Below are 15631 nucleotides of genomic sequence, written 5' to 3'. Positions count from 1 at the left end.
AGAGGTAATCGTGTTGAAGTCCTTTGCCAGTATAGTCGTACATCGAAGTGCTTCATCTCTGTTGTAATACGGCAACTTGCTTCATTTAGGAAATCAGACATTGGTTCCTCAGTGATTTGCAGCGAAACACAGAGCAGGTAAGAAAGCGTGTTGTAGTTAGACATTTTAACAGATGTAGGTGCGAGTTAGATGTTTTGACTTTTAGATATCACCACATTTGATAAACAGTTAAAAATAAACGTGTGTTGTAGATGTAAAAAATTAAAAATAAAAAGGGGTCTTGTATGCAACGCTGAAATCTCCCTTGAACATTCCACAACAGACCACCGATGTATATAAACCCTGGATTGCTGAAGTTATGGCCATTGAGTGGCTTTGAAGCCACCGATCGGCCGTATTGGCACTCCCCAGTAGGAACAGTCGTATAGGAATGAAGGCAAGTCTACAGTACTTAGATTAAATGTTTCAAGGACAAAATTACATGCTTTGCAGTCCAAACACAAAGTAGACGGGATGTCGGGCTTAAACGCTCAGCCCTTGAATTTTATTTATTTTTACCGTTATTTTACCAGGTAAGTTGACTGAGAACATGTTCTCATTTGCAGCAACGACCTGGGGAATAGTTACAGGGGAGAGGAGGGGGATGAATGAGCCAATTGTAAACTGACGTTATACATCGTCACATCTGAGTGTACCTTAAATGTCTCTTGTCCAAGCCAGGTAAAGTGATCGGAGAGGCAACGTCTTTGGTGGAAATCTTGAAATGGATCTTAAAAACAACAAACCTAAAGATATGAATGTATGTGTGTACCAACCCACAAATGTAAATCACCAACCCACAAATGTAAATCACTTTGCACAAATGTAAATCACTATCCACAAATGCAATTTACTATCCACAAACAAACACCCATTGAATTGTATTTGTAAATAGATATATTGCATTAGATTATTTTTTTTATAGCTGCTGATATGCAGGTCATTTCCAAGGGCCTTAAGAAAAATGACTGCCATTGAGATTTGCATATAGGAGAGTGAAAGATTATTGTGAGATCTGTGTGGGTAGCTGGACAGGTAGGATGACTGAAAATAGCTGTACCGGCGTTCCTCTCTCTCTTCATAAGAAGAGGTGGTGTAGTGATCGAGCCAAGGCGCAGCGGGTTGTGAATACATGATGAATTTTATTTACAAGACAAAACGAAACAAACTATACTTGAATAAACTAACAAAAATAACAAAACGAAAGTAGAGACTTAGTACGACGAACTGACATAACACACGCAGAACGAACGAACAAGTACTTACTACAAAAACCGAAACAATCCCGTATGGTTCGACACAGACACAGGAGACAATCACCCACAAACAAACAGTGAGAACACCCTACCTAAATATGACTCTTAATTAGAGGAGAACGCAAAACACCTGCCTCTAATTAAGAGCCATACCAGGCAACCAAAACCAACATAGAAACAGATAACATAGACTGCCCACCCAAAACACATGCCCTGACCTAAACACATACAAAAACAACATAAAACAGGTCAGGACCGTTACAATAGCCAAGGTGAACAGGTCATGTGACAGAGGAATGGATGAGACTGAGGCAGGAATTCCTTTAACCACAAAGTGGTATCTTTACTGGGTAGTTTGTCTGCTGCATAACAAAAGAAACAGAATAACATGTATCCAATCAAATTCAAATCAGAATCATTCTCATTGTTAACAGAATGAGACAATTCAGAAATAAGGTTCCATCGGAATTCAATTTGAAGCAGAATGGAGTCATTTAGGATCATATCCATTCATTATAATAATGAGAAGGATAATGCTTATAAATCAATCTGTTATCAGTTATTCAATCTATCATTTCCAGTTGATATCAGAATTTATCAGTTCAGCAAACAATTATATTTCATCCTTCCAGGTTAGTCTTCATATGTACATGTCATTTCATTACATTTGAACCATATTTCAATGGCATAATTGGCCTGTGATGATCTGTAGGGCTGTGATCATTTTCCATTTACGTAACACAATATGTTTGAAGCGTGCTCTCCAAGCTGCAATAACTATAAACAATAACTGATGGCCGGCTCTCCCAATCGCAACAGATAGTTCAGATGAAAGGTAACAGATTCGGTGGATTTACGTTGATTCACAGACGCACAGAATGTCTGGATTAGAAGGAGTTGAGGAAGAGAAAGCAGCGAGGTCGGGCGGTGGCGATTTCCTCCTTTTTAATGAGTTGAGGTCTGTCAGACATTTTCACCTCGCCTAATTAAAGCGCCCCTGGCCCAGCTGAGCATGTGGCCATGAATTAAAGGATGATTCCACCAACTCCATGGGCCTTTCTATAGAGAGATATACGCAAACATGACAGATATTTGGAAAAGCTTAGGTCACCTGACTTTGGTGATTACATAGCAACAGAATCGACTTCCGGTAGACAGGTGTAGCGCTAGTATGCTTAACTGAAAGGATACCGTTCGTTTACAGTATACTAAAATTTACTTATGTAGTGTATATACTCATTAAGTATGTAGTATACAGTATTTTTAGTGTGGGTATTCGAACACAGCTACCGTTCATTTACAGTATACTCAAATGAACTAATTGTATACAGTATGTTAGTATGGGTATAAGAACATAGCTCTTCACTCGCTCCCTCAAGCTAATTCGCGGGCCGAAGGGGTAACGTTTATGAATTGTACATCCACTAAAGATGGCCATCAAACTGCATCCAGTTTTGATAAGGGAAAGTGGCTAGCACGAGGGCTGAGGGGGTAAAATGTATGTGTTTGTACTGCAGCCCGTTTCTAGTTTAATAGTTTCACTGCATCCGCTAGCTAGAACATCTGCTAAACTATGTACACAACCAAAAAACTTTGATTTGAAAATTATACTTTCAGGACAATGTTTTCTAGATTTTTTTAAATTTAAAATGATGCTTAGCTCACATAATATATTTTAAAAGTATGCATTAAGGTGTCTGTACTAGAATAAATGTGGCAAAAACAAATGTAAACATTAATAAATGCATTTCTATAGCTACCAAAATATTTTTTACACTGGTGAGGGAGTGCCAAGATGGATGCATGGTGGCTTCAACACAGTGCCCCTATCAGTCAGCTAGTGTATATATAAATCATTGGAATAGATACATAGTCCTTCTGCAGCAGGATGAAGTAATGACTGTAAAATTGCCACAGCGTATCTTACAGAGTAAGGTGTCACGTTCCTGACCTATTTCTGTTAGTTTGTTATATGTGTTAGTTGGTCAGGACGTGAGTTTGGGTGGGCATTCTATGTTTTCTGTTTCTATGTTGGTTTTTGGGTTGCCTGGTATGGCTCTTAATTAGAGGCAGGTGTTTGGCGTTCCTCTAATTAAGAGTCATATTTAGGTAGGCGTTGTCACAGTGTTCGTTGTGGGTGATTGTCTTCCGTGTCTGTGTATAATTTTGCACCATAAGGGACTGTTTACGGTTTGTTCGGTTTATGTAGTCTGTTCCCTATTCGTGCGTTCTTCTTGTTTCATGTAAGTTCGTCGTCTAGGTCTGTCTACACCGTTTGTTGTTTTGTTAGTTTAGTTAAGTTCGTGTTTTCGTTAAATAAATATGTGTTCAAACTCCACTGCGCCTTGGTTCGATCAATACTCCTCCTTTTCGGGGGAAGAGGAGGAGGACCGCCGTTACAGAATCACCCACCAAAAATCCAGAACCAAGCAGCATAGTTTTGAGCAACGGGCAAGTATACAGGACTTGTGGAGTTGGGAGCAAATATTTAACTGAGAAGGACCATGGGCTAAAGTGAATCACCGTCCATGGGAACAGCTGGAGGCAGCTCGGAGAGTGGAGGAAAAGAGAGAGAGGAACCGGAGTTATGAGGGGACTCCTCTTGCACAGAAGCCCAAAAAGCCCGTGAGTAACACCCAAAAATTTCTTGGGGGGGGGATAAGAGGTAGTGGGCCAAGGGCAGGTAGGAGACCTGCGCCCACTTCCCAGGCTTACCGTGGAGAGCGGGAGTACGGGCAGGCGCCGTGTTACGCAGTAGAGCGCACGGTGTCTCCTGTACGAGTGCATAGCCCAGTGCGGGTTATTCCACCTCCCCGCACTGGTAGGGCTAGATTGGGCATTGAGCCAGGTGTCATGAGGCCGGCTCAACGTGTCTGGTCTCCAGTGCGTCTCCTCGGGCCGGCATACATGGCACCTGCCTTACGCATGGTTTCCCCGGTTCGCCTACATAGCCCGGTGCGGGTTATTCCACCTCCCCGCACTGGTAGGGCGACCGGGAGCATTCAACCAGGTAAGGTTGGGCAGGCTCAATGCTCAAGAGAGCCAGTACGCCTCCACGGTCTGGTATTTCCGGCGCCACCTCCCCGCCCCAGCCTAGTACCTACAGTGCCTACACTACGCACTAGGCTACCAGTGCGTCTCCTGAGCCCTGTTCCTCCTCCACGCACTCTCCCCGTAGTGCGTGTATCCAGTTCGGTGCCTCCAGTTCCGGCACCACGCACTAAGCCTCCTGTGCGTCTCCAGAGCCCTGTACACACTGTTTCTTCTCCCCCTACTAATCCTGATGTGCTTGTCCTCAGCCCGGTGCCACCAGTGCCGGTACCACGCACCAGGTATAGAGTGGGCTTTGAGAGTCCAGTGTGCCCTGTCCCTGCTCCCCGCACTAGCATGAAGGTGCGTGTCCTTAGCCCGGTGCCTCCAGTTCCGGCACCACGCACCAGGTCTACAGTGCGCCTTATCCGGCCAGAGCCATCCGTCTCCCCAGCGCCATCTGAGCCATCCGTCTCCCCAGCGCCATCTGAGCCATCCGTCTCCCCAGCGCCATCTGAGCCATCCGTCTCCCCAGCGCCGTCTGAGCCATCCGTCTGCAATGAGCCTGCAAAGCCGCCTGTCTGCAATGAGCCTGCAAAGCCGCCCGTCTGCCATGAGCCTGCAAAGCCGCCCGTCTGCCATGAGCCTGCAAAGCCGCCCGTCTGCCATGAGCTTACAGAGCCGTCCGCCAGACAGGAGCCGCTAGAGCCGTCCGCCAGACAGGAGCCGCTAGAGCCGTCCGCCAGACAGGAGCCGCTAGAGCCGTCCGCCAGACAGGAGCCGCTAGAGCCGTCCGCCAGACAGGAGCCGCTAGAGCCGTCCGCCAGACAGGAGCCGCTAGAGCCGTCCGCCAGACAGGAGCCGCTAGAGCCGTCCGCCAGACAGGAGCCGCTAGAGCCGTCCGCCAGACAGGAGCCGCTAGAGCCGTCCGCCAGACAGGAGCCGCTAGAGCCGTCCGCCAGACAGGAGCGCTAGAGCCGTCCGCCAGACAGGAGCCGCTAGAGCCGCCCGCCAGACAGGAGCCGCTAGAGCCGCCCGCCAGACAGGAGCCGCTAGAGCCGCCCGCCAGACAGGAGCCGCTAGAGCCGCCCGCCAGACAGGAGCCGCTAGAGCCGCCCGCCAGACAGGAGCCGCTAGAGCCGCCCGCCAGACAGGAGCCGCTAGAGCCGTCCGTCAGACAGGATCTGCCAGAGCCGCCAACCAGACAGGATCTGCCAGAGCCGCCAGCGAGCCATGAGCGGCCAGAGCCGTCAGCGAGCCATGAGCGTCGAGAGCCGTCAGCGAGCCATGAGCGTCGAGAGCCGTCAGCCAGCCATGAGCGTTGAGAGCCGTCAGCCAGCCATGAGCGTCGAGAGCCGTCAGCCAGCCATGAGCGTCGAGAGCCGTCAGCCAGCCATGAGCGTCGAGAGCCGTCAGCCAGCCATGAGCGTCGAGAGCCGTCAGCCAGCCATGAGCGTCGAGAGCCGTCAGCCTGCCATGAGCGTCGAGAGCCGTCAGCCAGCCATGAGCGCCGAGAGCCGTCAGCCAGCCATGAGAGCCGTCAGCCAGCCATGAGCGTCGAGAGCCGTCAGCCAGCCATGAGCGTCGAGAGCCGTCAGCCAGCCATGAGCGTCGAGAGCCGTCAGCCTGCCATGAGCGTCGAGAGCCGTCAGCCAGCCATGAGCGTCGAGAGCCGTCAGCCAGCCATGAGAGCCGTCAGCCAGCCATGAGCGTCGAGAGCCGTCAGCCAGCCATGAGCGTTGAGAGCCGTCAGCCAGCCATGAGCGTCGAGAGCCGTCAGCCAGCCATGAGCGTCGAGAGCCGTCAGCCAGCCATGAGCGTCGAGAGCCGTCAGCCAGCCATGAGCGTCGAGAGCCGTCAGCCAGCCATGAGCGTCGAGAGCCGTCAGCCAGCCATGAGCGTCGAGAGCCGTCAGCCAGCCATGAGCGTCGAGAGCCGTCAGCCAGCCATGAGCGTCGAGAGCCGTCAGCCAGCCATGAGCGTCGAGAGCCGTCAGCCAGCCATGAGCGTCGAGAGCCGTCAGCCAGCCATGAGCGTCGAGAGCCGTCAGCCAGCCATGAGCGTCGAGAGCCGTCAGCCAGCCATGAGCGTCGAGAGCCGTCAGCCAGCCATGAGCGTCGAGAGCCGTCAGCCAGCCATGAGCGTCGAGAGCCGTCAGCCAGCCATGAGCGTCGAGAGCCGTCAGCCAGCCATGAGCGTCGAGAGCCGTCAGCCAGCCATGAGCGTCGAGAGCCGTCAGCCTGCCATGAGCGTCGAGAGCCGTCAGCCTGCCATGAGCGTCGAGAGCCGTCAGCCTGCCATGAGCGTCGAGAGCCGTCAGCCTGCCATGAGCGTCGAGAGCCGTCAGCCTGCCATGAGCGTCCAGATTCGTCAGTCAGCCATGAGCTGCCCTTCAGCCAGAAACGGCTATATACCCAGAACTGCCCCTCAGTCCAGAGCTGTCTCTCTGTCCGGAGCTGCCCTTCAGTCCGGAGTTGCCCCTCTATCCTGATCTCCCTCTCTATCTTGAGCTACCTCTATATTCTGATCTATCCCTCTGTCTGGTGCTATCCCTCTGTCTTGATTTATCTCTCTGTCCAGGTGCTGTCCCTGTCATTGATGTTACTAAGAGGATTTTGTGGGGGTAAATTGAGGGTGGACATTTTTAGGGGGAGAGGGAGGCTAGGATTGATTATGGTGGGGTGGGGACCTCGCCCGGAGCCTGAGCCACCACCGTGGTCAGATGCCCACCCAGACCCTCCCCTAGACTTTGTGCTGGTGCGCCCGGAGTTCGCACCTTATGGGGGGGGTTATGTCACATTCCTGACCTATTTCTGTTAGTTTGTTATATGTGTTAGTTGGTCAGGACGTGAGTTTGGGTGGGCATTCTATGTTTTCTGTTTCTATGTTGGTTTTTGGGTTGCCTGGTATGGCTCTTAATTAGAGGCAGGTGTTTGGCGTTCCTCTAATTAAGAGTCATATTTAGGTAGGCGTTGTCACAGTGTTCGTTGTGGGTGATTGTCTTCCGTGTCTGTGTATAATTTTGCACCATACGGGACTGTTTATGGTTTGTTCGGTTTATGTAGTCTGTTCCCTATTCGTGCGTTCTTCTTGTTTCATGTAAGTTCGTCGTCTAGGTCTGTCTACACCGTTTGTTGTTTTGTTAGTTTAGTTAAGTTCGTGTTTTCGTTAAATAAATATGTGTTCAAACTCCACTGCGCCTTGGTTCGATCAATACTCCTCCTTTTCGGGCGAAGAGGAGGAGGACCTCCGTTACATAAGGTCTGTACTGAACAGAGATGTTAAGCAATTCGGGAAGAAGTACATGACTCAAATGAAGAAGCGTGCTGGAACTCTGACCAGGTAACTACAATTACATGACAGGTGCGCATGCTCTCAAGAGGGACAGTATTGGCGCATGTGTGACAACAACAATGATGACAGTGGGTCCCAATTATTAGACTGGGTGCCAGTCTGTTTCTACTCTCTTGCCAACTCCTTATGGAATTTTTAATGCCAATGTTTTGCTCAACAATAACAATGGAGTAGGCAAAAGTACAAACAGATCTGGGACCAGGCTACCCAATCATCTCTCCTTTCTTCTGAAGTATGCACCACTGCTCTTCATGGATTTGAAAGGAAATTACTGGTATATGGAAACTCCCTTTAGCCCATGCCAAGACCAATCCAATTATTTTACATTTGTGGGAAGTAGTGAAAAGTGCTCCAAATAAAATGACCAGCCTTTCGTGAACTTGCACTTGACTTTTTTTCCCTCTCACAATATCTGACTTTGTTGATAGCTACTTTTTTGCGGAAAAATGTACTTACTATGACTGTGATATGTAATTTATGGTTGTTCCACCTAGCTATCTTAAGATTAATGCAATAACTACACTGAGTGTATAAAACATTAAGAACACCTTCCTATAATATTGAGTTGCACCCCCACTTTTTCCCTCAGAACGGCCTCAATTTGTCGAGGCATGGACAAGGTGTCGAAAGCAATACACGGATGCTGGCCCATGTTTACTCCAATGCTTCCTTCCCACAGTCGTGTCAGGTTGGCTGGATATCATTTGGGTGGTGGACCATACTTGATACACAGAGGTAACTATTTAGCGTGAAAAACTGAGTTTTTGACACAAACCGGTGCGCCTGGCACCTACTACCATTCCCCCGCTCAAATGCACTTACATCTTTTGTCTCTGAATGGCACACACACACAATCCATGTCTCAGTTGTGTCAAGGCTTAAAAATCATTCTTTAACCTGTCTCCTACCCTTCATCTACACTGATTGAAGTGGATTTAACAGGTGACATCAAATCAAATGTTATTTGTCACATGCACCGAATACAACAGGTGTAGTAGACCTTACAGTGAAATGCTTACTTACAAGACCTTAACCAAATATGCAGTTTTGAGAAAAGGCCTAAAAAAAAGTAATAGATAAGAAAAACAAATAAGTAAAGAGCAGCAGTAAATAACAATTTGCGAGGCTATATACAGGGGGTATCGGTACAGAGTCAATGTGCGGAGGCACCGGTGTCGAGGTAATTGAGGTAATATGCACATGTAGGTAGAGTTATTAAAGTGTATGCATAGATAATAACAGAGTAGCAGCAGTGTAGAAGAGGGGGGGCAATGCAAATAGTCTGAGATCATAGGGATCATAGCTTTCCCCTGGTCAGTGTATGTCATTGAAAGAGCAGGTCCTTAATGTTTTGTACACTCAGTGTAAGTTGCTTTGAATCCGAGCTAAATTACCAAAATGTAAATTATTGGGAGGCACCCTGTGGGTATATGATATTACTACTATTATAAGGCTACCCCATATACAGTGTATTTGGAAAGTATTCAGACCCCTAGACTTTTTCCAATTTTTTTTAGGTTACTGCCTTCTTCTAAAATGTATTACATCGTTTTTTCCCCTCATCAAGCTACACACAATACCCCATAATGAGAAAGCAAAAACTGTTTTTTGTCTTTTTTTACAAATGTAAAAAATTAAAATAAACTGAAATATGATATTTACATAAGTATTCAGACCCTTTACTCAGTACTTTGTTGAAGCACCTTTGGCAGCGATTACAGCCTCAAGTCTTCTTGGGTATGACGGTACAAGCTTGGCACACCTCTATTTGAGAGAGAGAGAGACACAGCTGCATGTGAGCTCTCTCATTTTTCAACATGTTTTTTACAAAAGGATAGATTTGGAGTTGATCAACTTGGATTTTTCGGGCAGGGACATATGCAGGATGCTACCCTCTACAATTTTGGCCAAAATTAACTGAAGGGATTACAGCTACCAAGGTGTCCTTTTCCCAAGCTATACGGAGGGTGCTCTAGCAAACAAACAGCAGAGACGTGAGGACACCATTCAACCTGGAACGGAGCGAATAGTGTTTGGTCTGATGCTATTTTGAAAGCAAAGAAGAATAAAAAAAATAAAAAAAAATAAAGTACATTACAATGATATATTTTACTTTATGGGAACTGAATGCTGAGTTAAGGCTGCCAGGCTTGCAAGGACAAACCAGATGCAACTTCTATTAGCACTGAGGTGTGACGATGTGAGATGTGTCGAGGCCTTTGGGCCCAACAAGTGGCAGGAGTCTATGAAGCTCCTTTCCTGCTGTTCAAAGACCAGCGGTGACACTTACTCCCGTTGCCTGCTGCACCGCTGCATGGATTCCACCTGGTGATCTGTTCACTGTCTGCCCTGGCCTGTCTCCCCCTGTCAGGTACAGGTACCCCCCCCCCCCCCCCTCTCCGGAGCTCCAGCACACGCACTGTTGGGGCGAGTGACTCTGAACTTACAATGGCCAACCCCAAGTCATAAAAAGAATATATATATATTATTATTTATTTTTTCTTGTGCATTTTGTTATTTGTCTCATGACTCCTGCATGCTTTGTTGACTATGAACTTTCTTTACCCAACCGTGGGACAGACTGTTTGTTCCCACACTCTGGACTCTGACTCTCTATTGGTTGCACAGACTTTTGGCCTCCCATCCTAATTCTAACTACCTCTCGTTGGCTTTGTATTCATGTTACCTGTTGAAATATGATCTTGTTCCCATCTAATGCACATTCAGATGTCATAAATCAGCACTGCAGAGCTCTCCCTGTCCTTTGCCATGCCTTGATTGTATTACTGTTATCTGGAAATGTGCATGTACACCCTGGCCCATCTACTGTTGCTAGCCCCAATTCTGACTTGTGCTCTGATATCTGCTTCACTGATTTCTGCTCTAGTAAAAGCCTGGATTTTCTGCACGTTAACACTTAGAAGCTTATTACCTAAAATGGATCAATTGATAGTGTGGGTTCACAGCTCCAATCCAGATGTGTTGGTCATTACTGAGACGTGGTTAACCTTTTCATGTGTGAGTTCCAAGTACCTCTAACGGTTGTCCCCAGCATGAGTTTTTTTATGCACGTGACGTTATAATGTTCTCTCCATTCCAGAATGTGATTGTTACGCAGCAGTACATTTAATCCGTGCTGCCCTCAAACCAAGGCACGCAGCCTGTTTTTATTTATAGTCTGTTTTCAAGTTGTCAATTTCAAATGATTTTCTAAAAGGTTTTTTATTTTCTAAGAACAGTTTGAATTGAGGTGTGTTCCGCCTCATTCATTCACATAAAAGTAGTCATTTTTACTTTTGCGGACCAATACATTTGATAGACATTTCTGACCCGGACAAAATTCCCCAAACACTTCCCAATTGTTTGTGCAGTTCAAGTCCGCAGACATTTGCTCATCTCCCATCCTGCACACACGTGTTCACATTCTCCGTCTGTTGCCTGCATCGCAGTCATAGTTGTTTTCGTTACCAATAATAACTTTGGAAATGTGTGCATTTCTATCAAAGTGCCTTATTACGTTATAATAGTTTTTGCATGCCGTGTTATGTTGTTTCTACTGTAGCATAATATTTTTGTGTATATTCCTTATAACCGCGGACACGCGAGGTTAACGTTACTCATTTCATAACCTTCATGCTGTTATATTCAATGCTTATGTAGCTAGTAGCTCTGTAAAACAATGCTAATTGCGTCAGAGAAGTATTGGCTTGTTGTATTTTGCCCTGGCCTTATGACTCCCAAGTGGCGCAGCTGTCTAAGGCACAGCATCTCAGTGCTAGAGGTGTCACTACAGACACCCTGGTTCAAATCCAGGCTGCGTTTCTATCAAAGTAAGTACCTTATTACTTTAATAGTTTCTGTATGTGATTTGCGTGTGAACTATATGTCCAATTACAAAAAATCCCTTGTTCAGTAATCATCTCACCTGTTATTTGGCAGTGAACTATGTGGCCATTGAGGGCAGCAGTGTTGATAAGATGGAAAAATATCTTCTTATACCACTTGGTCGTTTTCCGAGTGCATTCCACAAAGCTGTTTATCATGTCCACCTTATCCACTGCCCCTATTTTGAGGTTATAGTCAAGCACGCAGTCTGGTTTGATTTTTCTCTCTCCCGTCAGGTGGTCCACCTTCCCTGTGGCGGACATGGTTGCTGTATGGACAGTGGAGAGGACAAAGACTTCTCGTTTGTCATGCCACTTTACTGCCAGCTGTTGACATTGCTTATTTTGCATAACGGGTCATTTAGGATGGCAGTAGCATTGTTGATGAAATGCAGGTATTGCAGCAGAACTAGGAAGCGGTCTTGGGAAAAGAGGGTGGAAAAGAAGGGAGTTGCAAACATAGGATCTGTGCTCCAGTATTCTCTTAGGGAGTTCTTCTTTACTATCCCCATGTGAAGGACTGTCACAAGGAAGGTATACATTTCACTAATTGCATAGCGATTGGTCTCTGCTATGTCTCCCACCAGCTCCTCTGTCAGAAACAACTTGAAGCACTCTGCCTCAGATGGAAATGGCAAGGGGTGTTGCACTCCAGACTGGGACTCATCAACGCAAACAGCAGGGAGGAGGGTTGAAATGGCTGGCAGCCTTCCAGCTACCACAGAACTCCTGTACTCCATCCACTGTCGGTCTGCCTCCATCACCACCAGAATCTTCTAAGAGAACTGGGACTTTGTCAGTGGACAAGTGGCCCTCAGATTCAGGGGTCTCAATGGCTGGGGGGCAGCTCCTCACTGTCACTGTCAGAATCTGATTCCTAACTTTCAGACTCATTTTCCGATTTTTTTAATATCTACAGAATTTCCACATTTGTGAGTTGTCTCCTTTTGAAAGACATTGCTAATGCTACAGCTTAGCTCACTAGCTACATACATAAACAACAACACTGAATGGCTCAGAGTGGGAGTGAGAGGTTATGTGATTGACTGCCTGCACGTGCCATTTGTATCAATAAATCACCATCAGAAAATGTTTTGTGTGGTAATTATTGATGTATTTACTGTTTTATTCACATGTTTTTCAAGTACCGGTGATAAATCATGCATTCTGATTCTTGCATAGATTGTGATGGGCACATATATTATGTGTGTAAAATACTTTTTTGAAGGTTGTACTGATTATGATGAGCTAAGCTAATTCCAGTTATGTGTGGAGCCATGTTTGTTGACATAAAATGCATATTGGGTTTCACGTAATTGTCTATCGAACCAAAGATGCTATAACAAAATGAGGTGAGTAAAGGTTTACTCGTTTTTTGAGAACTTCAGGAAGTGAATGGTGGGATGTGAATGATGGTAGACGACACAACCCTTCAACATGCATACTATAAACAGACCAAACTCATCTTGTCTTCTTTTATTATCTTTGGTTCCTTTGAGGGAAAAAAGCATAGTAATTGCTATAAGCCAATTCATGTTGTAGTTTATGTCAGTCGAGAGTTATAAAATATGACCGCTTGTGTTGCGTTGCGTCAATCTTTCCTCAGTTAGCGCTAGGACAAATGTAGCCTACATTTTTCTGATTTGGATGATTGTGTTATGCTAAGGAATATCTGTGAGTGTCTGAACATTGCATCCAAAAATAAACTGCTCACATTCTGGACATAACTTTGTGAGGACTGTGTTTGTGTAAATAGTTTCTGAAAAAATTGTGGCCAGCTCAAATGATGATTGTTGCGTCATTCGAAACTGGCCGTTCTAAATAAGCATTCTAATCACACGGGTGTGATCGTACGCTTCAGCGACCACTTTAGAACGATCACACCCGTGTGATGGTACGTGTGAAAGGGTTAAGGAAGAGTGTTTTGAATACTGATGTTAACCTTTCTAGTTATAACCTTTTTCGGCAAGACCAATCTTCCAAAGGTGTGGGAGTGGCAATCTTTACCAAGGATCACCTTCAGTTGTCTCCACCAAGTCTGTCACCAAACAATTTAATTTGCTGGTTTTAAGCATTAAACTTTCAAATGGCTCTTTGTTGACTGTTGCTGGGTGCTATCATCCTTCATCAGCACCGGTCTGTACCCTACCTGCCCTAAGCTCTCTCATGACCCCATACACTAAGTCTGAATTTGTCCTGCTAGGTGACCTAAACTGGGACATGCTTAATACACCTGACCAAGTCCTAAAGCAATGGAACTCCCTAAATCTTTCTTAGATTATTACCAATCCCACAAGGTATGACTCCAAACACCCAGAAAAGGCTACTCTCCTCGATGTTATCCTCACAAATAATCCTGATAGGTATCAGTCTGGTGTTTTCTGTAATGACCTTAGTGATCACAGTTTTACAGCCTGTGTTCTTAATGGCTGCTCAGTGAAATGACAAGTCCTGATTTGTCGTAGACGCTTGCTAAAAAACTTTAATGAGCACGCCTTCCTTCATGAACTGGCCTCTGTAAAATGGTATAGAATCAGCTTCATCCCCTCTTCTTTTTTTATATTTTCAGTGGTATTGTTAACAAACACGCCCCCATAAAGAAAATGAGAATTAAAAAATAGGTTCAGCCCCTGGTTCGACCGTGATCTTGCAGAGTTACTCCACCTCAAGAATTGCATTTGGTGAAAGGCTCGGCACACGCATACTCAGGCTGACTGGCTCAGGCAAATGAGAAATAAGTGCACTCAGGCTATATGGAAGGCCGAAGTTGGTTACTTTTAAGAAGCAGTTCTCTCTCTGTGGGTCTAACCCCAAGAAGTTCTGAAACAGTTAAAGACCTGGAGAATAAACCCTCCTCTTTACAGCTGTCCATGTCCCTTAATGTTGATGATGGGGTTGTTACTGACAAGAAGCACATGGCTGAGCTCTTTAATCACCACTTCATTAAGTCAGGATTCCAATTTGACTCAGCTATGCCTCCTTGCCAGTCCAACATTTCCTCATCTCCCACCCCTTCTAATGCGACTATCCCTGATGCTTCTCCCTCTTTTTCCCCTGCCCCACTACAAAGTTTCTCCCTGCAGGCAGTCACTGAGTCCGAGGTGCTAAAGGAGCTCCTGAAACTCGACCCCCAAAAAACATCTGGGTCAAATGGTTTAGACCCTTGGGCCTCACTCCCCCCTATATAATATATTTACTGCAGCCCTCATCCTCCACATACAACACTTGTTCTGCCAGTCACATTCTGTTAAAGGTCCCCAAAGCACACACATCCATGGGTTGCTTGTCTTTTCAGTTCGCTGCAGCTAGCGACTGGAACGAGCTGCAACAAACAATCAAACTGGACAGTTTTATCTCAATCTCTTCATTCAAAGACTCAATCATGGACACTCTTACTGACAGTTGTGGCTGCTTTGTGTGATGTATTGTTGTCTCTTTCTTGCCCTTCTCGATCCATTGAAACCAAGATTGAACTCTTTGGCCTGGATGCCAAGCGTCACGTCTAGAGGAAACCTGGCACCATCCCTACGGTGAAGCGTGGTGACGATATCATGCTGTGGGGACGTTTTTCAGCTGCAGGGACTGGGAGACTAGTCTAAATCGAGGGAAAGATGAACGGAGCAAAGTACAGAGAGATCCTTGATGAAAACCTGCTCCAGAGCACTCAGGACCTCAGATTTGGGCGAAGGTTCACCTTCCAACAGGACAATGACCCTAAGCACACAGCTAAGACAACACAGTAGTGGCTTTGGGACATGTCTCAGAATGTGCTTGAGTGGCCCAGACAGAGCCCAGACTTGAACCTGATCGAACATCTATGGAGAGACCTGAAAATAGCTGTGCAGGGATGTTCCCCATCCAACTTGACAGCGCTTGAGAGCATCTGCAAAGAAGAATGGGAGAAATTCTGCAAATACAGGTGTGCCAAGCTTGGAGTGTCATACCCAAGAAGACTCAAAGCTGCAATCGCTGCCAAAGGTGCTTCAACAAAGTAAAAATGTCTAAACAGTTTTTGCTTTGTCATTATGGGCTATTGTGTTTCGATTGATGAGGAACATTTTGTATTTT

The sequence above is a fragment of the Salvelinus fontinalis genome, chromosome 12 (genome assembly GCF_029448725.1).
Source record: "Salvelinus fontinalis isolate EN_2023a chromosome 12, ASM2944872v1, whole genome shotgun sequence".
Lineage (NCBI taxonomy): Eukaryota > Metazoa > Chordata > Actinopteri > Salmoniformes > Salmonidae > Salvelinus > Salvelinus fontinalis.
Note: the sequence above shows the minus strand (reverse complement) of the source record.